At 35.8% G+C, this 24766-nt stretch overlaps 1 protein-coding gene across 6 annotated transcripts in view; it reads left to right on the forward strand.

Annotated features, from left to right (window-relative positions):
* Nucleotides 1-9245: 9245 nt before the first annotated feature.
* Pcdh11x (protocadherin 11 X-linked) overlaps nucleotides 9246-24766 on the forward strand; it is a 718824-nt gene continuing 703303 nt past the window's right edge. For all 6 annotated transcript variants that reach the window (XM_058573732.1, XM_058573733.1, XM_058573734.1 and 3 more), the window contains exon 1: nucleotides 9246-9541. The gene's annotated coding sequence lies outside the window, so the exon portion shown is untranslated. The remainder of the gene's footprint in view (nucleotides 9542-24766) is intronic.

Below are 24766 nucleotides of genomic sequence, written 5' to 3' on the forward strand. Positions count from 1 at the left end.
GGGTATAGACCAAGGAGAGGGATAGCTGGGTCAAATGGTGGTTCCATTCCCGATTTTCCAAGAAATCTCCATACTGCTTTCCATATTGGCTGCACCAATTTGCATTCCCACCAGCAGTGTATGAGTGTACATTTTCCCCCACATCCTCACCAATACTTGTTGTTTGTATGCATAATAGCTGCCATTCTGATTAGAGTGAGATGAAATCTTAGAAAGGAGCACTTTACCATACTGAAGTACATGGAGAAAACATAAAAGAAAGTGAAACGCAATAAATTGTAAAATTAATGGTAGTGATGTTGAAAGAGAGAAAAGAAGTTTAAAAGAAGAGAGAGAAAAAATAAAGAATTCCTACTGCCTTCCCTTCCTCAGGTCCTTAATTTTCAATTTTTTTTTCTATTTTTAATGTTCCTTCTTCTTCTTCCTTATCTTCCTTCTATGAGATCCCAGGTTACTGGTTCCTACATAAGCCTTAGAGACAGAAGATTATCTTTTGTGATTTTTGGTCTTTGTTTATTTGTGGTACATGGGATTGAACCCAGGATCTCTGGACTGCTATAAATGTGTTTTGTCACTGAGCTACATTGCTGGTTATTCTTTTCCTAGTAGTTGAATAGAACTCTAAGTTAACTTTGTTAAGATTTTATTGGACTATAATTTATAGCTTCTTGGGACAGCAAATCTAATTTGACAATAAGATATTGTTTATCTGAAAATTTCATAGTTGTAGATTCCATATCAGGCCCAAATGGCTCTATAAATTTCAACAAACAAGCACTGCATTTCAGAGAAATTTATATTATTTTATGAATGGTTAACTCAGAGACACTTTTGAAGATGAACAGACTAGGATGACACAAAATTAAAAACAATAGTTAATTTAGTAAAGACTTTAGTAACACTTAATCCTTCATGAAATGTTAGTTCATAATATTCGCTGACAAATTCAGCCTAATGCTTGCAATATTTTCATGATAAGTATATAATTCTTAAGATTGTTAACTAACTTTGAAGATACATGCTTCACTGTCTGTTATTGATAAGCTTTAAGTTATCATACATCTTGTCTTATAAATGGGCTTTTAAAATATTATAGCCTTTTCAGAAATCCATTCAAGCTCTTCTCCAAGTGATCCTTGTTTTAAAAAAAAAGTAGTAAATTCAATAATTCACAGGATTTTTTGAAACCTGGCTACTTAACAACTATGACAAAACTAATTTCATATTTTATAACATTTTATTTAATATATAAAAATGATTGTTATATCCACATGTATTTTTTAGAGAATAATTTATAATTGATGGAGGTGGAAGTGCAGGTATAAAGAAATTCAGTTGCACTGTTCAAAATAATAAATTTCTTTGAATAACATATCATTTATTGTGATGAATTTCAAAACGCTTATCAACATAGCCTATCCACTTCTGCAATTTACATAGAAAAACTGGTACAAGAATGTAAAGCATAAAATGTAAAGTTAAATTCATGATATTTTATTATTATTAAGACAGTGCTAAGAATGTTGTCCTTTTCCAGCAGTGAAACAGATGATATTTCACTGATAGTAAGCCTAGAGACACAGGAAAAAGGATTGGTGAAAACTAAGCAAGGTTCTAAGTATCGGAACCTGACCAATGGCACTAGCAGTGAGTACTAGAGTGTTCTCAGATAACTGAGGTAGATGACTGATTGTACAAACTAGGCAAGTGGTTTGGACATACAGTAAAACTTAAGATTATTGGAGTCACCACAAGAAAAACTGAACACCAAAAAGAGATTGAGTTTTAAAAAGTTCAGTTGGAGCTGGGCATGGTGGCATACACCTGTAATCTCAGTGGCTTGGGAAGGTGAGGCAGGAGTATCACAAGTTCAAAGCTGGCCTCAGCAGAAGCAATGGGCTAAGCAACTCAGTGAAACCCTGTCTCCAAAGGAAAAAAAAAAAATAGTGCTGTGGATGTGGCTCAGTAGTTGAGTGTCCTTGAGTTCAATCCCCAGTACCAAAAATAAAATCAGTTGGAAAGGTGGAGATGTTTGAAAGATTCTTTGTACTAGAGAAGATGGAGGGTAATAATAATATTCACAGCAGAAAGGATCTAGATACAATATTTCATTTTTATTGCCTGTTTTGGTAATATTTTTATTCCTTAAAAGGAGAAACTTCTATGCTTCAAACCCGTTCCCTTCACTATCTAGCCTGTCAAAAAAGATAACTCCAATTGGATCAATAGTGTGCAAAACTGCAATTGTGGTTTCAATTTATTTATAAGATACTCAAGAAAGAACAATTAATTAAAAATGTAAACTATCTTTCCTTTCACTGGAAAGTACAATGGGTCAGTATTCTTTACCTTATGTGAAAGGAAATCTAAACGGAATAGTTGAGAGCAGATGCATTTTGGCAATTGAGAAGAATCCTGTTTATATTTTACCCAAAGACAGAAACTGACATTTAGCTAAGTTTTGGTGATGATGAAATAAAAACTGTTCAATCTGAAATAAAAAACAGAAATCCTACATTTATTATCTAAATGCAGGTCTAATCAGCAGTAGTCCAATCAATGAAATATGGCTCAAAACAGTCATCCATTAAACACTTTGCTGACTAAATCACAACCATCATTGTTTCAAAAAGTTAAAGTAGTTTTCTTTCATTTCAATAAATTACACAGTGTGTTTGTTATCATACATCAGAAAATAGAACTGATTTCACAAACAATACAAAAGTTAAATTGGCTTAGCTCATAGTTATATCTTAGAAATAAACAGGCTTAAAAAGTAAGAAAGGCTCTGAATAGTATGAGATTAGTCCAAGATTCCTGAAAAAAATGTATATTTTCATCAATCTCTATTTAATGTTTTGGAAATATGTGATTATTTTCATATGCCTGTGTGTTTTCTAAATTTAGGGCGGTGTCTGATATACTTTTCCTAAAGAGATGACTAGATAAGAATTTTGGTAGGATCGAAAAATTCATTCTAATATTTAAAAAAACAACAAGGAAATTCTGCTTTTCTCAACAATCAAAATCTCTGGGAACCTTTTACCTCACCATGCAACATCTGGAAAACTCTTGCCAAAGCCTGCCCCTAAGGAAACAAGGACAGAAACTGTTAATAGCATTCTGATCTTTCTGTTCCTTAAAAGACAATTATTTCCCCTGCTCATGTGCTGCTACCAAAATGCAGGCAGATACATAGATGGAAAGCCTCATCTGATACAGTCTGCAAGTACTCATCTGAGAAAAAATGATAGTACAGTAGGAGTAACAGTCTGTACTAAAAAACAGCATACTTATTGACAACACCATATACCCTTATACATTTAATCGCACTCATCAGAGTTCAGTATTTTAGCCAAGTTCATCCATAATTTCCGAATTCTTATGAAAGAAGCTTGGCTTCAGCTTCTGTCTACTACAAGTGTGAAGCTGTTCATGTCTAGAGGGGAAAGAATCTTATAGGACTTGATTACCATATGATTGCCCCCACCACTATGTAACTGCAGAAGTTAGTTGCTTGAGTAATCAGGCATTTCTGAAGAAATACGTCCTCCTTGGAAGGTCCTTTTTCGGGTTCTTTTATTTTTTTATCTCATCCTCCCCTCCTTGAGCTTTTAAGTTTTTCTCAAAGCAGAAAGCCATTTCAAACTTTTCCCAATTTTTCACTCAAGCACTATAGCAAACTTCTAACAGTCTTTACTAAAAAACACACGCTAGGCGAGTGCTCTGCCACTGAGCCACAACCCCAGCTCCGCCAGCAGACACTTTAAAGTGTTTATTATTTATTTTTTAGGTGTAGATACTAACACAATGCCTTTTTTTTCAGAAAAATGAGAAATTATATCCCATCTGATTCAAATGTATGATGTGTCAAGGTCATTGTACTGTTATGTGTAACTAATTAAAACAAAAAACTGAAAAAAAAAGTTTATTAAAATGTTTATTATTTTGGTAATGTTTTAAAGCTAATACCAGTACCAGAAAAAAACTAAAAAGAAAATTTACAAGTCATATCCAGGAGGAAATGGAGAAGTGTTAGTTTCATTTCACAGGTATGCCCTTTTCAAATTCTTATAATATATAGTAGTGGAGAGAGGGAAGGATATTGAAGACTTTATTCATCTTTCTAAGCTTTCACTAATAGCACCCTCTAGTGTCTCCAGGAGAGCTATGCATTGGTTATCAGCTAAGTACAAAAACTGCAGTTGAAACTACTGACAGTTCAGATCTCTGTAAATACCAAGCTTTCTCCCATCTCTACATTTTTAGTTTCAGCAGAAATTTATTTGCTGTTTTTATACCTGTATCAGTTTCAGACTTACTTTCAATTGTGACTAGAGTGCCTAAACACTACAATTTTCTACCAATTAAATACAAAAGCACCCACACTAATGTTAGTAAAGATGCTTGGAATTGAAAAAAGTCCTTTTGACTTTCAAAGTACTTGCTTATCGTTTACCATTTTTGTATGTCACAATATACTTTTTACCACAAATATATGTTTGGTTTTACTCTTAGAAAAATAGAATGATTTTACTTGAGATACAAAGAAATAAATTCTTAATTAAGATTTTCAGTTTAGGCAGTCCCTATCCCAGTTAAATTTTATATTATCTTTTAACCTTATATAATGCTTTATTTCATAAGTCTTGCAAAGTGACAACTCTTTAACTTAATACTGGTCATTGTGCTAAGCATTTTAGGTACATTATCTTACATTTTGAGGTGGATAGGTCACTACTCTCATTTTTATTTTATCATTTATTTTTTAAAGAGAGAGAGAGAGAGAGAGAGAGAGAGAGAGAGAGAGGATTTTTAATATTTTTTTTAGTTTTCGGTGGACCAAACATCTTTATTTTATTTTTATGGGGTGCTAAGGATCGAACCCAGCATCCTGCGCATGCCAGGCAAGCGCATTACCGCTTGAACAACATCCCCAGCCCCTATCCTCATTTTTAGATGAAGAAACTAAAGCTTTTTAGGACATCTTTGTCCCCAAAGTATATAATACAATCTAAATGTGTTAGCTTTAAATTTTCCAGCAGACATTTTTTTAAACCAAATTGTCTTTTAGTTGTAGTTGGATATTTATTTGTTTATTTTTATGTGGTGCTGAGGATTAAACTCAGTGCCTCACGTGCTAAGCGAGTGCTCTGCCACTGAGCCACAACCCCAGCTCCACCAGCAGACACTTTAAAATGTTAAAAAAACAGATGAAATTAATTTGAATAATATATTTATTTCATTACCTACAGAAAATATTATCATTTCATCATGTAGGTGATATGCAATATAAATGATATATATAACATATGTGTGTGTGTCCATGTGCTGTCTTCAAAATAAAGTGTAAATTGTATACTCCCATCGCATCTCAAGTGGGGTCAGCCACATTCCATGTATTCAATAGCCACATGTGTCTAGTGATTATCTTATTAGAAAGTAAAGAACTAGAGGTCAATTTATCTGTAGTCACACACCTAGAAAGTGGAAGACCTGAAAGTCTAAAGTCCTTTTCTTAACTATTAGGTACTATAGCCTCTACTAATTATAATTATCGTTGATAGTTTAACATAAAACATAAAAAATATATGGAAAGTATTGTATCCAGTCTTACCTACTTTCTCAGTAGCAATTATGATCTACTGATTACAAAATTTATGCACAATATACACTGCAAGTTGTTATGTACAGCACAAAAATTAAAGGAATTTGGTTTAATGCAAAGTTGTATGATGGATAAAATGTACTTGTTATCTATTCCCTTAAGGGTATATTCTCTCTGTGTAGGTAAATCACAATCAGATATAGATTGCTTGATAAGAGGTGTTTCCATGTAAGGACAATTGAAATAATGGAATGTTTGATTGGCCTTATCAATCTTATTTTCAAAGTGATTTTGCCATAGAGATAAAATGTACATGGAAAAGCAGTTCCAATGCTCTTCTCTTTGTGTCTTCCTTTACTAGTACACAATCAATCCTTTTTCAGATTAACACATTATTTCTCAGTTTTAATCGATTTTTACAGGCCTAAAAAACATCCTTACTCACATAAGTTTGTAAAAATCTCTGTTTTGATCCATTATATAATCATATAATGGCTTTTTAGCTTAATCCTAAGAGAGTAGGCATGTTTCCATGTTTACGGGATATATATTACCATAATTTCACTTTTATGATCATAGCAGAATCAAGGTTCAGATTCCAAATTGACACATTGAAAAAAACAAAATGCAATAAATATCATAGTTATTTTATAGTAGCTCAAAAAAACAGATTCTCACAGTATTTTTTTCTCTAATTACAATTTTTAATGCAAAATACATCCTGAAAACATGTAACCACACAATCTGATGACCATATGCTGAGAGACAGCAAAATGGACTGGAAATAATATGAGTTTGAATTTCCCAATCTATTTATATAGCTATAAAATCTTAGGCATTTTACCTAGTCCCTGCATCCTGATTTGCTTAAAAAATGAAACTAATAATATCCACCTCATAAAAATGATTACAAGAATTAATAGGACAATTTATATAATGCAGATGGTGCACAAATGCATTCAATAAAGTAAAGTCCTTCTCTCTGTAAGCAGAACAGAGTCTTCATCAGTCCTTTTAGAGTTATAATGCCAAGAGTTTTTGCAAGGTGTTCTGGCTTTTGGCTATTCCATTGCTCATTGGTGCCACCATCAGTCAGAACACAAGAGAAGAGAAAATAGGATTTTTTTTTCCATTATTTTCAGATGTGGAATTCTGTCAGTCTTTTCAACAAACTAAATTTCTTGAATGATTTTCTAGGTTACTCAGTTCAACTAGTAGAATCTCCTTGGCCCATAAATAATGATTCTACTCTAGAGAAACTATTTTTTTTTATTGTACTATACACTTAATACTAAAGGTTGTAGTCTAGGCTACTGAGGAATCCAGATTATCAAGGTCCCTGTAGTTGCATTTAGGATTTATACAGTCTGAATAGAAATGAAAAGTCTGTACTATTTAGCTCCACATTTTTGTGCAAATTTCCCAAACACTATGAGCGCTTCAGTTTCAGCAAATGTCATATGAACATAATTCTGTCATGATTATAACTTCAAATTCTTCAGAACAGCCACTGAATAGTTCTCTTCCCTTGCCCCAGATTGGGATGAAAATCCTAAGAAATCTACTCATTGGGGTCTAAAGTGGGTGTTGTGAATAATTAGTAGAACTCTTAAAGTAATCATGGTGTGGCTTTGCCACACTGGGCTAGATCACTGATTTTATTTTCTTTGAGTATCTGCCATCCCCTATGACAGAGTCTCATCTAGCTGTGCAAATCCCAATAGTCAGAGCAGCAACCATTTGACAGCTTCTTATTTCATTACCCAGACATTTCTTTGCTCCCAAGAAGAAGGCAATGCATGTACTAGATATTATGAATAATAGAGGTAGAGTTCAAAGGGGAATAAAATGTAATGTTAAAGTGTCTCCCTAGACCTGTGCAAGCAAATACTTGCTTTTGTTTTCCTTCATGCAGACTGCACAGAACTGCAGTGCTGATGTTTCTCCCTGTAGTGGTTTTAGGTGTAAAAAATAATGCTGCAGAAAAAAAAAGTGATGTGAGGAAAATTTAAACCAAGATTTTAGCCTTTAAAAATATCAGAAATTGGAAGGAAGGCAGTTAAGAATATGGAGAGGAACATGCTGGGGGAAAAGTCATAAAGATTTTCCCTTCAATTAAAAAAACTTTCTGTGAAAAAGCTCTTAGAGAAAATCAACTCATAATAATTAGAAAAATATTTCCTTCTTGATATTCTATCCCTATGAAGATGTTATTTCTCATTCCATTCACTAAGCAATAAATTTTAAAAATGGATCCTGTGCTCGAGGTGCAGAAAACAGTCTACTTTTTTCTCCTTTTATTTCTGGAAAGAAAGTCTCCTTTCAAAATCGAAGCACAGCACCAGAAAAAAATTAAGTTTTTCTACAGGTTAAACACAGAAGATGAATTATTCCCCCCAAACTCAACACCTTTGGAGAAGGTAATTTAGAGAATTTACCTGTATCGTTCTCTGGCCTCTGGGTCAATTTAAAGACTTGGATAGTGAAACAACAATCAGAGCAGACAAGCTGGGCAGGTTTTGATATTGCTGCCCTTGATTCTTGATACTCACCACACATCTGACCCATAATCCATAAACATTGTCCCTAGTCGCTCTTATGGTCTTGGGAAAACTGGCACCCTGATGCCCGCCCTGGTGTCGCCCACTAGGCAGCGAAAGTGTGCGACAAGCACCAGCCTTGAAGCTCTGGGCTGGGTTCCTAACTCTCTTGCATCCTTTTCTACCTTGAAAACGCGCTGTCCACACCCGTGATGATTCCTCGTCCCCAGCAGCGAAGCGACCAGACCCCCACCAAAGCATCCCTCAGGCAACATACCTGCATAAGCTCACTCTTACTTGCCCTCTGGGGTAGCCAAACGCAGATCTCTCCCTCAAATCCCTCTTTTTCACCTCCAGACAATGAATCTGGAAAGGCAACCAAGGTACAGACACCGCTAACAATTGAATACAATATACGCAAAAATAGCCTGTAGGTTCAAACTGCGTCTTTGCCTGGCTCCTGCCCCTACTTCCACTATTCTGCCTTAAGTATCCTTTGTATGAGAAAATGGTGCTTGTTCTCTATATGGAGTCAGGGCGAGCAGGGGGATCTTGAGAAAAGCACACAAAACAGAAAAAAATCAAACTTCTCTAAGATAATGTCAATGAGTGAAACTTAAAGGGATGACTAAGAGAGCAATGAGCGGAGGACTGAGGGAGCAATGAATGTCCTCGTTTTTTGCTCCTGAAAGCATGTTCCCTGAAAGCGGCGCATTTTTCCCAGCAGCTCGTCCCGCACGCGAGTGTGCCACCAGCACGCATTCCGCCTTTTTCCCAGGGCAGCGAGCAGTAACTTCCTAATCTTACCTCTATCTCGCCCCCGCCCGTCTCCCTGGGTTCTCCGTCAGCCGGGAGGGGCCGCCTCCAGAGCGACGGGGTATGTTGGGTGCTGGGAGTGGGGGCCAGAGGGGGGTACCCGGCAGTTGGTGCTGCGCCATCCCCTCCCAGCAGGCGGCCCGGGCACTGGTTCACTTTTTCCTCCCCACTCCTTCCACTCGCTCACCCCCTTTCCTTCCCCCTTCTCCCCCTCTGTATAGTCCCACCCCCTCGCCAATAAAAAGGGCTGGCTCGGCTCTGGCTCCTTGCAGTCGGCGAACTGTCAGGGCGGGAGGATCCGTGAGCCTGAGCAGCACGCAGTGGCCCGCGCGGCAAAGCAGAAAGCAAGCCTAACAGAGTGCACTGAGTGGCAGTGGCAGCGGTGGCACAGGCAGCCCAGGCAGTCCGGGCAGCCCAAACAGCCTCAGAAACAACCTCTACTACTCCAGCTGCTCCGCGGACTGCGAGCTGTAGCGGTAGAGCCCGCTACAGCAATCGCAGTCTCCGTGGAGCGGGCGGAAGCCTTTTCTCTCTTTCGTTTACCTCTTCATTCTACTCAAAAGGCGTCGTTCACTGGGTAAGTATTCTGTCTGGGTGCCAGAACAGACTGCGGCCGGGGAGGCATGACATGTCCCGCATTTAGTGCGTGGAGATTGCCTGCTGCCTATGCCTGGGGTCTGGACTATGCACACAGGGTGGTTTCAAAGATGCTACTGGTGTCCTCGCTTCCCCCTTTCCCCTTCTCTTCCCTAGAGGTAAGAGAAAGAGCAAATCCAGTAGGTGAGCTCAGAAAGAATCTTTTTTGGCACTGCCGCGCTTGGTTTAGTTACTTTGTGACAACTCTTACTTTTGTCAGAAAAGTGTCCACACATTAATTTCCCTGCATTGGCTGTGCAAAAATGTCTTTCACTTTAACAGATATGGACAGTTTCGGCTTGGCTGAATGAAACTCTAAGATTGGGGCAGGTGCCTAGAAAAGATCGCTCCCCAGAGTCCTGGGGAGCGGTCCGAGCTGAAGGGCAATGCCAGAAGCTTGGCATCAGACTCGGACTTTGCCAGGCCAGCCCCTTTGCGCTCCTTTCTCTGGGCGCTTGGGTTTGGATCCCTTACACACTGGCTCTAACCCTTGGGTATGCGACCCTTGGCGCAGAGCTAAAGAGTTCTGCATACCATGTGGCACATAGGATCCCTCTGACCATTCCTTCCGGTGCTCACCTCCTGGCCCTTCCTTCCCGCCCTACTTGCAAGGCCACACCTGCTGGATATGGAGAGGGTAGGTGTGGAAATTTCTGCCTCTTATTTCTAAAGCAACTTCTTATATTTGCATCGCTGAAAAACGGAGTACTGTTTCCATTTTTTTAAAAATGACTTCTAAGAGTGTAGCTGAACCATAAAGGGTTCCTCTTTCTCTAAAGAAATGACTTGTATTCCCTTAGCCAAAAACTCCCACCTATCCCATAAACATGACGTTTTCTAAGAGACCCGAAAAAATGTTTCTCTCTCCACAAAGGGGTTTCCAGAAGCGTGTAGCCAAAAACCGTCTCCTTTTCACAAAAAGAAATGCCTCTTAAGAGCGTCATCGGAAAAAGGTGACTTAAAAAGCAGGTACCTGGAAAAGAGCATATTTCTTTAGAGACTCAAAAAAGCAGAGCGACAAGTCCTGGGTTGAAGACATGACTTACAGATGAGCACTTGGTAACAAATTTCGCCTCCCGGGGGCAGTCACTATCCCAGACCAAATAGCAGAAGCCACTTCTTTGCCTCCTCCAAGGAAGGACTTTCAGAGCTTAACTGATGAAGGCTCCTTTGCTTTCAGAATGATATATTGCAAGGTCGCTCTTTTAGACGCCTTTGAGGCTTGAGGTGCAGGGAGCTGGGGTGTGCCTGTGAAGTATGAGTGTGTGCGCGTGCCTGAGGGCTATCCCTCATGTCTGTGAACGGAGTGCCCTTCCGAAATGTTACCTTGGGGCCTGGGAATACAAACTTGCGCTACTGCGGCACACATCCACAAAGCAAAGTCAGGAGAGAAGAGAAGCCAAAACAAAAGAAAAAAATAAAAGTACACCCAAAGAGTAACAAAAATTACCCAAAAAGTGTCCTTGCTTGCGAAGAAACATCCCCAAACGGGATGGATTTAAACCTAGTCTAGGAGCTGTTTCTGTACAAAGGATATTTGAGTGGGGGTACAAAAGTGGTAAAAAAATCCGGCTAGACGGGAAAGATGGGAACAGAGCAATTCTGAGGAGCCGCATGCATAGTCCTAGCGCAGCGACCAGAAAACAACCTGAGGAGCTTGCGGAGAAGAATTGGGAACGCTGAGCACAATACCCAAGAAGGTGTCAGCGCTTTGTAACTTAAAGCGACCATCTTCCTCCACCTCCCTAAAAAGTAAAACGGTGTGACTTAAAAAAATGGGGAGGGGTTTACTTGCAGGCACCTTTGTAACTTGGTAAAAGACTAAATGGAATTCCACTTTTAATCTTGTTTGAGACAAATTCTCAGAATCAAGGCGGGAAATCTAAACCTCTGTGTTATTCTTTCGTGTGTGTGTGTGTGTGTGTGTGTGTGTGTGTGTGTTGGGGAAGGCGCATTTGAATGCAAGTCGAAGTAACAGTATATGTACGTTCCCCCCTTTCTTGTCTTTGTCTGGTTCATCTGAGACAGCATGGACTGTGTGAGGGCGGTTTTGACGAAAGAACCGAGAGATGGGCGTGCTAAGGTCTAAAGATACCTTTCTTCCCTCTGCTAAATTAAGAACTGCCGCGCGCAGCTCGGTGATCCGAGTCCCGCCGCCACTGCCAGGGCGCTGAGCTTGCCAAGCAGCACTGGAGCGCCTCCGCGAGTGAGGCCATAGAACCCTTTCTCCAGTCGCCTTTGCTCGGGCAGCCCCTCCTTCTGGCAATGATGTCAGCGGCAGAGAGGCTTGGCGGGCAGAGAGGAGGCTGAGTGGCGAGTCCCAGCTCTGCCCCGCGCGCTCCCTGCGCGCAGCCGCCCTTGCTTCCCTTAGTTCCTTCCCGCGCTCCAGCTCACGGCCCCTCCCTCCAGCTCCCTGACTCCCCAGAAGTGCGCTTTGGTGCTGAGGATGGGGGCTGCCACTGTGGGCCACCACGGATTTCGAACCCCGGGATCACACCGAGATCAGGGTCTTCCCCCACCCTTTTTCCTCCTTCTCCTAGCGCTCCCTTTTCTCCCCTTCAGCTCGCACCTTCACTATTCACAATGAAAGTACATTTAGCGGCATTTTAGAGGGCAAGTTTTTCAGATGTAATAATAATAGTTACCAGTGCTAAATTTCCGCTGTTTTCTCCCCCGCCCGCGGAAAGGAAGAGGATGTGAAGACTACAGCTTCTTTAAAACCGTGCGGCAGTCTCTTGTCTTCCACAAAGCAAGCTCCCTAGAAGGGGAGATTTGTCTTCCCAAAGAAATGGTGCGGTGGGGGAGGGAAAGATCGAAGGCAGACGCTCAGGGTTGGAAGTCCCCTTAACTGAAAGAAGGAACTGAAAATTGGAAGTTGAGGAGAGAGAGGCTCCAGTCCCTGCTGCTGCTACTGCAGAGGAGAGGCCACCGTGCTCTTTATTGTAAGACTGTGCAGTCACTTCTACAAACTGGCGAGCCAAATTGGGAAGATTCCGGAATAGGTTTACAAGACACAAGCCCGCTGCGGCTTCCCTACTGAGCTTGCCCCTGTCTTTTTAAGGAGTAACCCCCCACTTTCCTAATTTGACGCTAATCCGTTTTCCCTGATTGCGGACAATTCATTCTTTATAAAGCTCCCAGAGAAGGGCCATAGAATGCAGTGGGACAAGGTTGCACAGGGCCAGAGGGAGAGGATGGAGGCTGGGCGCGTTGGGGGCATCTGGGTCCTAGAGCTGAGTTACTTTACTAAGGAAATTACATTCCAGGAGGCTCACAACAAACTGCTTAGCTACTGTATTTTGGTTTGGAGGCAGGTGGGAGATGTGGGGGTAAAGGGAGCAGGAGCTAAAAATTCCTCAGTTCTCCCCACTTATTTTTCCTCTCCCTTTTGGAAGGCTTCCTTTGCATGATATATCACTGGCAGCAAAATTAAAGTTGCTGTGCGTTTGAAATACATAAATGGGAAATAAATTCAGACCAAGCATAAACACACATTTTCTAGATTTCAATCATTTTCTAAGGATCTAAAGGCCCGCCCCCCTTTTATCACCAGAATGCTATTTTGATGGACTTCCAAGTGCTGTTGGGTATTGGCAGCTGGAAGCTCTGGAAGAAGGGATTGCAGATTTCACATTATTCTTTCTCTTGGTATTCAAAACTTTTTATTTATTTATTTACTTATTTACTTATTTATTTGTGTGTGTGTGTGTGTGTGAGAGAGAGAGAGAGAGAGAGAGAGAGAGAGAGAGAGAGAGAGAGAGAGAGAAATTCCTGATAGAGAGCTATCAGACTGCTAGTGGCAGGAAGGGATTTAGAAAGCATAAAACATTTCTTTTCTCTCTTCTCTCTGTGCAAGCAGCCCACAACAGCCTTCAAGCCAGGATTTATAAGATTCTTGGGGGAGCAAGGGGAGGCACACAGACGAGGAGACTTTATATAAAGAATGGCTTTGAGTTACATTGACAAAATAGGTATGGTGGCCACGTTTTCTATTACTAGGAAAGGAAATTTTTCAGAGGATGAAAATTTGATTGCTCTTTCCAATAATCTTGCTTCACATATTTTAAAGAAGGTCTCATCCTTTATTTATTCACCAAAGAATCTACAGACATTAATTAGTCACCTACGGCTGTGCCAGACAATGTGATAGGTTCCAGGAATAAAAAAAAAAAATTATGAAAATAACGTGGCATGGCTCTCTTTGATCCAGAAGATTACAGGAGCCAGGATACAATGTGATAAATGTTCTAGCTGAGTACAGTGGAAGGAAGAATTAATTTTTGTTAAGAGGTTTAGAAGAGATTCATAAAATCTGTGTTGCTCTGACTTTAAAACACAGCTACTCTAGTTAGTGGCTAGCCAGGAAGTAAATTTGGAAGGTTGTGCTGTACACATACTAAAGAAGGGTCTGTGTGTTGTCCAGAGGGGCTTTGGAATTAAAGAGTATCTGTGCTTTATAGATACAGGCCACCTTTACAAAAATTTCAATCAGATATGTATTAGCAGCAACAAAACAAAGTGGGACTCTTCCACAGTAGGCGGCACACAGTAGAAATATTGTTTTTCTTTTAATAAATAATTGTATAAACTGGTGTATTGAAATAGGCCACCAAGTTAAGAAGATTTTATAACACCAAGCAAACAGGGCAAACACTGAGAGCCTAAATAAATCAATGAAGGAGAGAATGATTCTTTGGGGAAGAAAATGTTTCTTTAGTCAGCGACATCTAATTTTATCATTTTACTTATCACAATTTCCTGATCCAGCCTTCCATATACTTCCTATTCCACCAAAACAATAAATGCATTCTTGCACTCCTTTAGGCATTTTGAAGCATACTTATTTCCTGCGTCACCATTTTGCACACATATTCTTGCTTCATCCCTGCACCACTCACTTTAGATTTCTGTCTACCATAATTTTAGAGCTTGGATTTTTCCTACTCTACATACTAACAAAAAGCTCTATCTTGCTTCTTTTTCCTTTCCTCAGTCTTCCCTCACCCATTCTTCCCTATATAAATTACCCCACTAATTTTTCCATTCCTATCCCCCTTTTATAACCTCCTCCCCATTAGCCAATTGGAGTCTTTTCTAGTGACTTCAAAGAAACTTTAAACAAATAAAAACAGCAACATTTATTTCAGAGTTGCTTACAGATTTGTCAAATTTTCTTTACCATGAAGATTTGCTGTCTTTTGCTGTTTTAATTTCAAACAAGATATTTAGTGGAATTCCTCTGTTTTTTTTTTTTTTTTGTTGTTATGCCTGTGAATATCAGTTTTCCTTTGGTTTCAGTCATACTCTGGGGACTATTTCATACTTTTCTTGAATTTCTCACCCCATACTCCTGACATCGTTTTTCTGCAACCCATCCTTTCTGGTGTGCTTTCTTCCAGTGGGTCATTCTGTTTATGTTTTCTGTAAACTTCTTTTTTTAATCCTTTTTTCTTTTTACTTAGTTGAAATATTTCGAGAGGGTGCCCCTCCCCAGCAGATCCCTCCATCTGCCCTCACACAGAATTTTAAGGCCTTTGTCAATGTGTTTATACCAACATACACAGTTAACATGTCTTCAGAGACAAAGGAACCCTTGCTTTTTTTAAACTACATTCTTAGAAAGTTCTGTGTGTGTGTGTGTGTGTGTGTGTGTAGAAAAGACATGATTCTCACATTGTCCTTTTCTCCACATTCAGAGAGGTTGACTCAACATTGTGGGAATTGGGGAAGAAATAAAGAATATACATAAAAACATCAAAGATGTGAGTTTTACCTATGGGAAAAAATAAAATATATATGTACATTTAATTGGATTGACTTTATAGCATTCCAAATCATATGTTATTATCTGAGCAGAATTCTATTGTCTGAGGACTTTATTGATCAGTCAGTATCCAGAATGAAGAAAACTAGGTAAGATGCCTTGATATTCTAGACTGATCCACAATGTTAAATTAATTAAATTAATCTAATAATGTTTGAAAATGATGTTATTTTTCTATAGAAGTTCATAATGAAAGCATCATCCCTAAAATGTGGCCCTCTTTTGTTAAAAGAAAACATCAATTGACCTATGTGCCATGGTCCTGCAAGATTTATGCCCTATGCAATGTTAATTATAAAACATAGGGTTTAGTGATAGAGAAAGCTATTTTAGGGTGAAAGGAATCTTTTGAGATTCTTACATGTGTGGAAAGTCTGCATTTTCATTATCAAACGGTAAAAGAATGGAAAAAAAAGAATCTTTTAGAGTTAAGACTTTGAATTGGAAGAGTGACTTGCCAGAAATCATAAATGTTTCTATTATCTTTTACACTCTAAAAATCCTCAACTGCTCAAAGATTTAAACTGCCCTTTTAATTGTCTCTAATATGTTAAACATCAGGTCAATATAATACATTTTGAAAGTAAGAATGGTAATGGTTATAATCATTTCCAGCACAAAGCAGAAAGAATGATTTTGTCCACCTAATCTGCTAATTGTGACTGCTGTGATTTGTGTAAACAAATAAAAAAGCAAAGAAAAAAAAGAGAGAAAAAAAATCCCTGCAGAGAATTTTTCTCTGTTAAAAATGTTTTAATCATCTAACATTTCTTTTATCAAGGCAATAATGAAATTAATTTGCTGATGTATTTTAACTAAATAAAATGATAAATTCATTTTTAAGGTATTTAAGTGATTAGAATGCAAATTTATATTTGAAATTGATCTTATAATTCGGTTACTGTTATTGTATAAAAAAAATCTTACATTGTTTTCTGCCACACTTTTGTTTGATTTATTATCCTAGTTAGCACCTTCAATATGTATTCTATATTTTTTTAGGAATTAATTATATTATTATAGTCTCATAAAAACATTGAATAGAAAAAAAAATACTGTATGGTTACACCTCTTCGACCAGTGGAGAGACTGAAAGTCAGGTGGGTGAAATCAGTTAAAGCTATGCAGTTAGGAAAGAGGGAATGCCTTAGGCTTTTCCTAACATCCTCTCTTGTTTCCTTTAGCATACTTTTTCAAAGTTCTGAATGTGAAAAGGGAATAAAATGCAACTTGGATTAAAAACTAAAAATCTCAAAGATGTGTATACTTAAGATTATTAAAATAAGTTTATCAACTGATTGGCTATTTTCATTATATTCTTAGATGTCTTTATCATTTAAAAACTATGTAGTGAAATAATAGACTATTGAAATGTTAACTGTATACATATTCATCCATTCCCTTCATTTTATTTATAAGGATAATTCAAATCGTAACCCATCCTAATGCCACTTTATAATGTTGGAGTTAACTTAATGTGGCAAATATTTAGTGCTTTATCCTAATTTATATTTTTAAAACATCTATTTTTTTACATGTGATTTATTTTAGGAGATATTGGTCACTGTTTTTAAATAGCATTTTTATTTTGACATATCATCTTTGAGACAACATGATTTTGTAGCCAATTGTATGTAGATTTGTATCATGTTGACCAAAAGGATATGAAACTTCCAATACGGAAATCATTGTTTGTTGTCTTCAGGATTATAAACTCTTCTTCACCTGTTTTGAGGTAAATGGTAAATGAGAGCAAAGGGTTTATTTAAATTGTGTGAATATCAGACATTTTATTATTTCATTATATCTAGAAAGTGGTCTTGGGCAAATAATTTCACCTCCTTGGACTAGTTTCCCCAAAAGTGAAATGAAAGAGTTGTAAATTATTTCAAGGCTCTTTCCAGAAGGGGGGAGGGATCATGTAATGGTTTACAAACCGCGGTACATAATGCATTTTTTCCTTGTCCTTTGTTTGGCTTTGCAGGTATTACCAGCTTCACTGCATTGTTTCATTAAACATTGATAACTAAAACCTACAGCTTATCCAGCATTGCAATACTTTAGTTGTGGGTGTTGGACAGGATTGTGAAGAATAGATCTTAAAGAAATTTAAGAAAGAAACTTCTTTAAGAAGTTTACATTCCAGTAGGGCAGGAGCAAGAAACAACAACACAATAATATATAGTCACATTAAATTGAATTCAAAACATATTTATTGTGCATCACTCTATGCATTATAGTTGATAGATTCTGGAAGTGGAAGAGACCAGAAAGATAATTTATTCTAAACCCTATAGTTTACAGAAAAACAAAACAAAACAAAACAAAAACTAAACTAAAGCTCACAGATGTGTAATGAGTGCCCAATACTTAAGGTATTGAGTAGAGATTGATTTGCTTCCTATGTATATGTACTCCTACTTTCCAATATGTCTAGAAATCCAACTCTATCATGTAGAGCTTTTTAATTATGTTTTGCTAAAATGCAATAATAATTTCAAATCTTTTCAGCAAGTTAAGTATATCCAAGATTTGTTTGTCTGATTTTATTAAGCAATTTCACCTTCAGATTAAGATTTACACTATAATGATTTATATACCTTGTTTCAAATTGAGATTATTAAAAGCCTCTGATTGGTGCATATTAGGTTATGAAATATACTAAATGAGGTCTTGACTTTCAGACTAAGTAGATAAAATAAATTATCAATGCATTAAATGATATAAATAATTTAAGTTTAAAAAATGACTGGAAAAGCCATTTACTGAAGATGGCTAGAAATGTATATTCCTGGAAGGATGGTATTATTTTTGGAAGTGCCTATTTACCTTATGGACAAAATGTACATTTTCCTGAAGGTTTAAATTTAACTTAGTGAATATTTTGAGTAAATTTCCTAAAATTTAATCTATTTACTACATGATCTTATTCCCTATGCCAAAGTGTGTGTGTGTGTGTATGTGTGTGTGTGTGTTAGGGAGTATAGGTCATGCAAAGGTAGGCAGGCAATATATGTTAAAGCAAAGCATTCCTTTTTTTTTTCCTGAATAACCTTACACTGCACAGTGCTTTAATTTACTTAAAGAAAGAAGGGAAGCGGGAGGAGAGAGGAAGTCAACTGGAGAAGAAAGAGAGCTGCGAGAGTGTTATGTGATAGGGCCTGGATTTCAGTTTAGAGTGAAACATGCAACCTTTTTGAAACCACCTATGCTGGCTTCTCTCTTTCACTTCTAATATTATAGGTTTAGAATGTATTAAGTGGAATTGACGATTTTCACTAATTTACTAGAATCAAAAATCTTCCATACCATGTCAATACATTATTTTTTAAAAAGAAGCTTAAGAATGGGTAATAAAACACACACACACACACACACACATACATACAAGAGGAAACCTTTACATGTGCTCTGACCTGGCTCTGTGGTCATTAGGCAATATTTCCATTGTTTTTCTCTTTAAAACAGAAAATAATTTGCATAGTTTAATACTAACATTTTAGCCTTCACTCAGGCTTCATAGTTCTTATAGCTCTCCTTGTCTGCAGCTTTTCTTAGTCCATGACCTTAGTTTTAATGTCCATGAGATAAAGCAGTTACAATATATCTGGGCCATTTCATAATGTGAATGAATGCAAAGCCTGATTATTTGGAGGGGGAATATGAATCTCTTAAATACCACTCTTTCTGAATGCCTCAGGTTTGCATATTAGAATATGGAAATGTGCAAAAATAAGGATAATGGTAAAAAATTATATAGTTTAGTAGCTATAACAGAATCAAAGGACATTCTAATCAATCATCATCACTGCTAATGATGTGTTAAACTCCAATTTATAGGACGTTAGACTCTATTCCTGTGCTTCTAAAACTTTAATGTGCAAAGGGATCCTCTAGAAATGTTGTTAAAATGCAGATTCTGAATTTGTAACTTCTATTTGAGGCCTCAAATTCTGCATTTTTAGGAGCCAGCTCATAATCTGGTAAAGAATCATGACAAAGGTGAAATAAACCAACAGTAACAGATTTTTTTTAAAAAAAGATTCAGTTTAGGTATTTTGCAAAAAAAAATAAATTTAAGAGTTCGAATAGATATATAATTATCTGCATTTGGATGTTAAAAATGATTTTTAACCTTTGGCATAACTATATCAGTCACAGTTGTAGTTCTGAATAAAACCAGTTACTTTCCCATTTTATTGTTATCTCTATTTCATAGGCTGTATATGAATACATTTATATTGTTTAGAAAATGAAAACACTGGCTGGCCACACAGTGTCACCAGTTTACATATACATATGTCTGTCTGTCTGTCTATCTATCTATCTATCTATCTATCTATCTATCTATAATCTCAAACATTTTGAAAAGCTTTGAGCAGTTTAAGTATAGTACAGTTCCTTGAAGATCCTAATTTGTAAAATATTGAATGTTAATATTTCAGTTAATAATTCAGATTCAGAACAAAATAGGCAGCTGAGTTTTCATTTACCTTATTTGAAAATTTTTTTTCTTATTAGTGTCTCACATTTTGCAGGACAGCAGCAACAACAACAAAAGCAGGCAAGGAAAGATGTTATTATATTGTACTCACTATTTGCCTAAGGATACTCCTAAAAGCAGGAAGAAATTTTAAATAGACATCATGCTTATTCCTTTCATCATAACTGGATTCTTATATTAGAATATAGCTCCTTAATGTAGGTGAACCATTCATTCATAATCAGTCTAGGACAACTTCCATAGTTCTATTTCTTTATATATATTAGTTATGAGTTGACACAATACCTTTATTCTACTCATTTATTTATATGTGGTGCTGAGGATTGAACCCAGGGCCTCACATGTGCTAGGCAAGCATTCTATCGCTGAGCCACAACCCCAGCCTCCATAGTTCTATTTCTTTAAGTGCAGTTCATCTCTGTGTGGAACCAGACTCAAATTAAAACATGAAATCTAGCTACTGAAATGAATCAAGTGTGGATGTTTAAACTATTTTTTAGGAGGCACATTTTAGTTGTGGCAGAGTTAGAGAAACATCTGAAATAGTTATCACTTCAAAAATGATATTCATGTCTTAATTGTGGCATTGGGATTCAGAAGCCAACACCTTCCCAGTGAAACTGTATGTTTTTTGTAAGCTCTGATAATTTAATAGCAACAGCTGAGCTTGTTTGGTGGCAACATAAGGATCTCAGTGAACTACAGGGCCAATTGGATAACAGTGCTTTTTTTTAAGTGCTAAATGAACTTGGGTGTCTGCCAAAATTGCCTTGGATTTCATTACTCTTAACATTACTTAGTGTGCCTGAGGAGGGGTATATAACAACCAAAATACCATATAGCTTTTTTTTCCCAAAAAATATACAACAAAGGAAAGAAATATGGGAAACAAAATAAACATAAAAAATAACAAACCATCTTCGACTCTATTTTCAAGGAATAAAAAAATCCACCCCTCTAAAGGTAGAAATATTATTTCTATGAACTTTTCACATGTTATTCACATTTAAGACATACTGAGAAAAAACTAATTTCAATGGCAATTAAAATATTAAAAATTTTCAAATTGAATAAAATGAAAAAACAGATTTTCTCAGGATTATAACTAGAAAAATATGAGACTTATCTAGCAAATATTAGAAATGTTAAATATATTAAATAAAATGCTATTATTGTAATCCAATTCAGTTATGTAATATTGAGTCAGTTTTCCCTTTTCCTGCTTCAGATTCAATATAAATATAACTTAATGGTATGAGATTTTTTTAAATAGAGGAAAATACTGATAATTATGGGATTTTTATTATAAATAACATAATTTTAGTATATATTTTTACAAAACAGTGAAAGTTGAGAAAAATTAGCCAGATGATACCATATAATGTAAATCAAATGTCAAAGTACAAAAAATAGCTAATAATATGACAGGATTACAAAAAATCTGTAGTTGTATTAGTAAGGAACTGACTTTATTATACTCATTAGGAAAAAATTTGAAATTCCACATTAAAATCAGATTGAAGGATAAGGATTGAAAATTCAGATAATCACCATGCTTTAAAGAAATGTGAGATACTCTGAAGATGTAATATTAACATTTCCTTTAAAATATTATTAGACTTTATAACTTCTTTAAACACTAAAACAGTGATAACAATGAAATCACCTAAGAACATGCTTTAGTGCTAACTAAAGCTTTTGTTTTCAAACATATGAACTAAAAAAGTACATTCTCATGAAACTTTCTATTAAATCAAAAAATGTATACACACACACACACACACACACACACAGTAGATCTCTCTTATGAAAAGATGCCTGAAACTATGTGTAGAACCAATCCCTATATGTAGAGTGATATTTTATATTTTTCCTGTATGTACATACCTATGAAAAAGTTCAAAATATAACTTAGGCACAGTAAGAGGTTAACAGTAATAATTAATAAGAACAATTATAATATATTCTAATAAGTGTAATTTAAAATTTATGAATTATCTATTTCTGAAATTTTTTACTTAATATTTTTGGACTTCAGTTGGCCATTGAAAACAAACTACAGAAAGCCAAATCACACATAAGGGGGGCTAATGTACTCGAAAGAGCACTTCACAATAACAAGAAATGGCAATACCACAGGTTGGTTTTAACTATGTGAATAATTAATTACAATTTCGTTGTAAAATTGTTTTGCTTACATTTTAGGATTTTGTGGATTTGATCTCAAAACAATCTTATCAAACAGCTATTATTGCCATTATGTCTTTTGACACATGAGAAATGAAACACAGACAACTTTTTTTTTCTAAAGGCTATATACCTTTTAAGTATCATAGACAGTACTCAGTCTTGTGATCCCTGAAGTAATGTTCATTTTATCAATCAATGTATGCACTAATTTTTAGGTCCACATATGATTAAGGATATATATATATATATATATATATATATATATATATATATATCAAAGAAAAAATAACAATGTATTATATTTAATCATTTAGAAGTTTTGAATTTGTATTTAAAAGTTTTGGAGAGCACTCATATAATTTTATTAGGCATAATTAGGGTAACATAGCTACCCTGGAGATTTAAAACATGTGATAACATAAATATATAACAATATAATAATCATAATGGAATAGAAAATAAGGCTCTGATCAAATTAATAAGACATGAGTACTAATATGGAGAAAAATAAGATTTAATTTCAATTTAAAATAGGCCCAGAAAACAAAGACAAACTCTTTAAGAGTTTTCTTCCATGTGAAGGTAAAAATATTTGAGAGAATAGGCCTGGAGGGAGAGTATGTGGGAGAAAAAAGAAAATCTATTACTGCTATAAATTCATATACAAAGTGTTAAATAAAAAACTAAAATACATTACTTTAACTCAGTCTTAGCAATGCTTGCAATTATTACCAAATTCGGGAGGTTTCAGGTTTCTCCTTTTATCTGAAATATATTTAAGCATTTTCACAATATAAATTTTTTTAATAGTAGTTAACCACATGGGGTGAAGTGTTTTACCCACTAGGAGACTCACACTTCTTTTTCCCTTGGAAGAACTAGATTATTAGAAGGTATTACAAAAATATCTTGTTGTCGGAGAAACAAACCTTGTTTAGCTTTCCTAATGAATCTCCTGAGAAAATTAGAAGACTTAAAAGTATAAGTGATGACATATATTCAGTCAAAGGGCTACTGAATATAAAAGATAAAACCTATCCTTTTCATAAAGTTTCCTTAAAACTACTGTTCTTCTACAGAGCATTGGTATTTATTTGTGAGCCTATTCTTAACAAATCAAACTAACTTGTGAGTTAGGTGGGGTAGCCATACTTAATCCTCTCCTTTTTCTCTTTCTAATTTCCTTTTTACAAAAGGAAGGATCAGGTTTGTCCAGATTAGTTTAATGGTTTATCTCAGTCAACAAGTTAGTTAGGAGTAATTTAAAATTCCTTGAACTGTTTACTAGGTCATATAGTTTGGGTTACTACTTATGGATAACTTAGCTTGGGAATTATTTGGTGACTTGAATTTTTCAAAAAAAATGAAGTAAAAGGAAGAAGATGCTTCTTAGGTAGGGAATCAAAGTTAGAGTTAACTTTTCTCTATACAAAATGGAAATTTTGATAAGATACTCAAGCTTGACTGAATTATAGTATGCTGAAGTAATTCACAACTAGCAATACTTCCAGGAAACTATATTCAATTTGTTTGCTGCTAGGCTTTTCTATCTGTTCTTATTATTACTGGCTTCATATGGAGATTCTAGCACTATTTCATTGAAATGCATGTTCCTAATCATGTAATTTCCTGGAATTTCTAAATTATTTGATTTTTTTAAACAAACTTACAATGTTATAGTTTTTTGTTTGTGCATAACTTATGCACTTTCTGAAGTAACTTACTAAAATGCAAATGCTATTTAAGTGTAAGTTAAGGTCAGTTACACCTACTTTGCTATAGGAAAAGTGATAACAAAATTAAAAAAAAATAAAAGTATGATGACTATGTAGCCTGAAATGTTTTAAGTGCTACAATTCATTTTGTAGATTTGAATAGTAAATACCAAGTACAAGTGCATTAAGTAGCAAAATGGACTCTTTTTGTACAACTAAAGACTTAAAAATACTTACTCATTAACTTTCTGAATAAAATCTAAATTACATAAGGTGATAATACATAATTTATAGCATTTGCCATCTTGAATGTAAGATATATGTCCTTAACCAGGTTTTGAATTACAAGTTAAAATGTATTGAAATTGCTCTACTTCAACATATGTCTTGAATCCTAGAAATGTGTTTGAAGAAATACTGACAATTTTATAGTAGACTCAACTTGAATAGCATGACTCTGTGAATTAGGACTTCAAAATACATTGATGTAAAGCTTTAAAGTTCCATAAAAACTACTAAATATCCAAATTATGGAACTTACTTTTTGCTTATTTAAAGAAAATTGAATATTTTCCATGTTTATTCTAAAGGTGTTTGCTCTCCTGCTAAAAATGTCTAACACATTAGGCTTTTAATAGATTAATGGAAAAGAGTTGCAAACTTTTGCTCAGCAAACACACCTTTAAAGGTCATGCTGTTTTAACAACTTTTGGTTAAATGTAAAATCCAGCAAACATAGTTATATTTTGCCCTACTAGTTATTGTTTGATTGAAAATTAATTTTATGTAGTTGAGATTCTATCTGTTTTGGTTTCTCAAAATTTAAAGGATTTTCATTATGAGCAGAAAGCATTGTATCTGTAACACGTATTGATTTATGAATTCTCCCTTCTCCTTTTCCTTTTCCTTCCCTTCCTTCCTTTCCACTCTACC

This window comes from Marmota monax, unplaced genomic scaffold (genome assembly GCF_021218885.2).
Source record: "Marmota monax isolate L192 unplaced genomic scaffold, Marmota_monax_Labrador192_F-V1.1 WCK01_AAM20220418_F8-fsc00067, whole genome shotgun sequence".
In the NCBI taxonomy this organism is placed as follows: Eukaryota; Metazoa; Chordata; class Mammalia; order Rodentia; family Sciuridae; genus Marmota; species Marmota monax.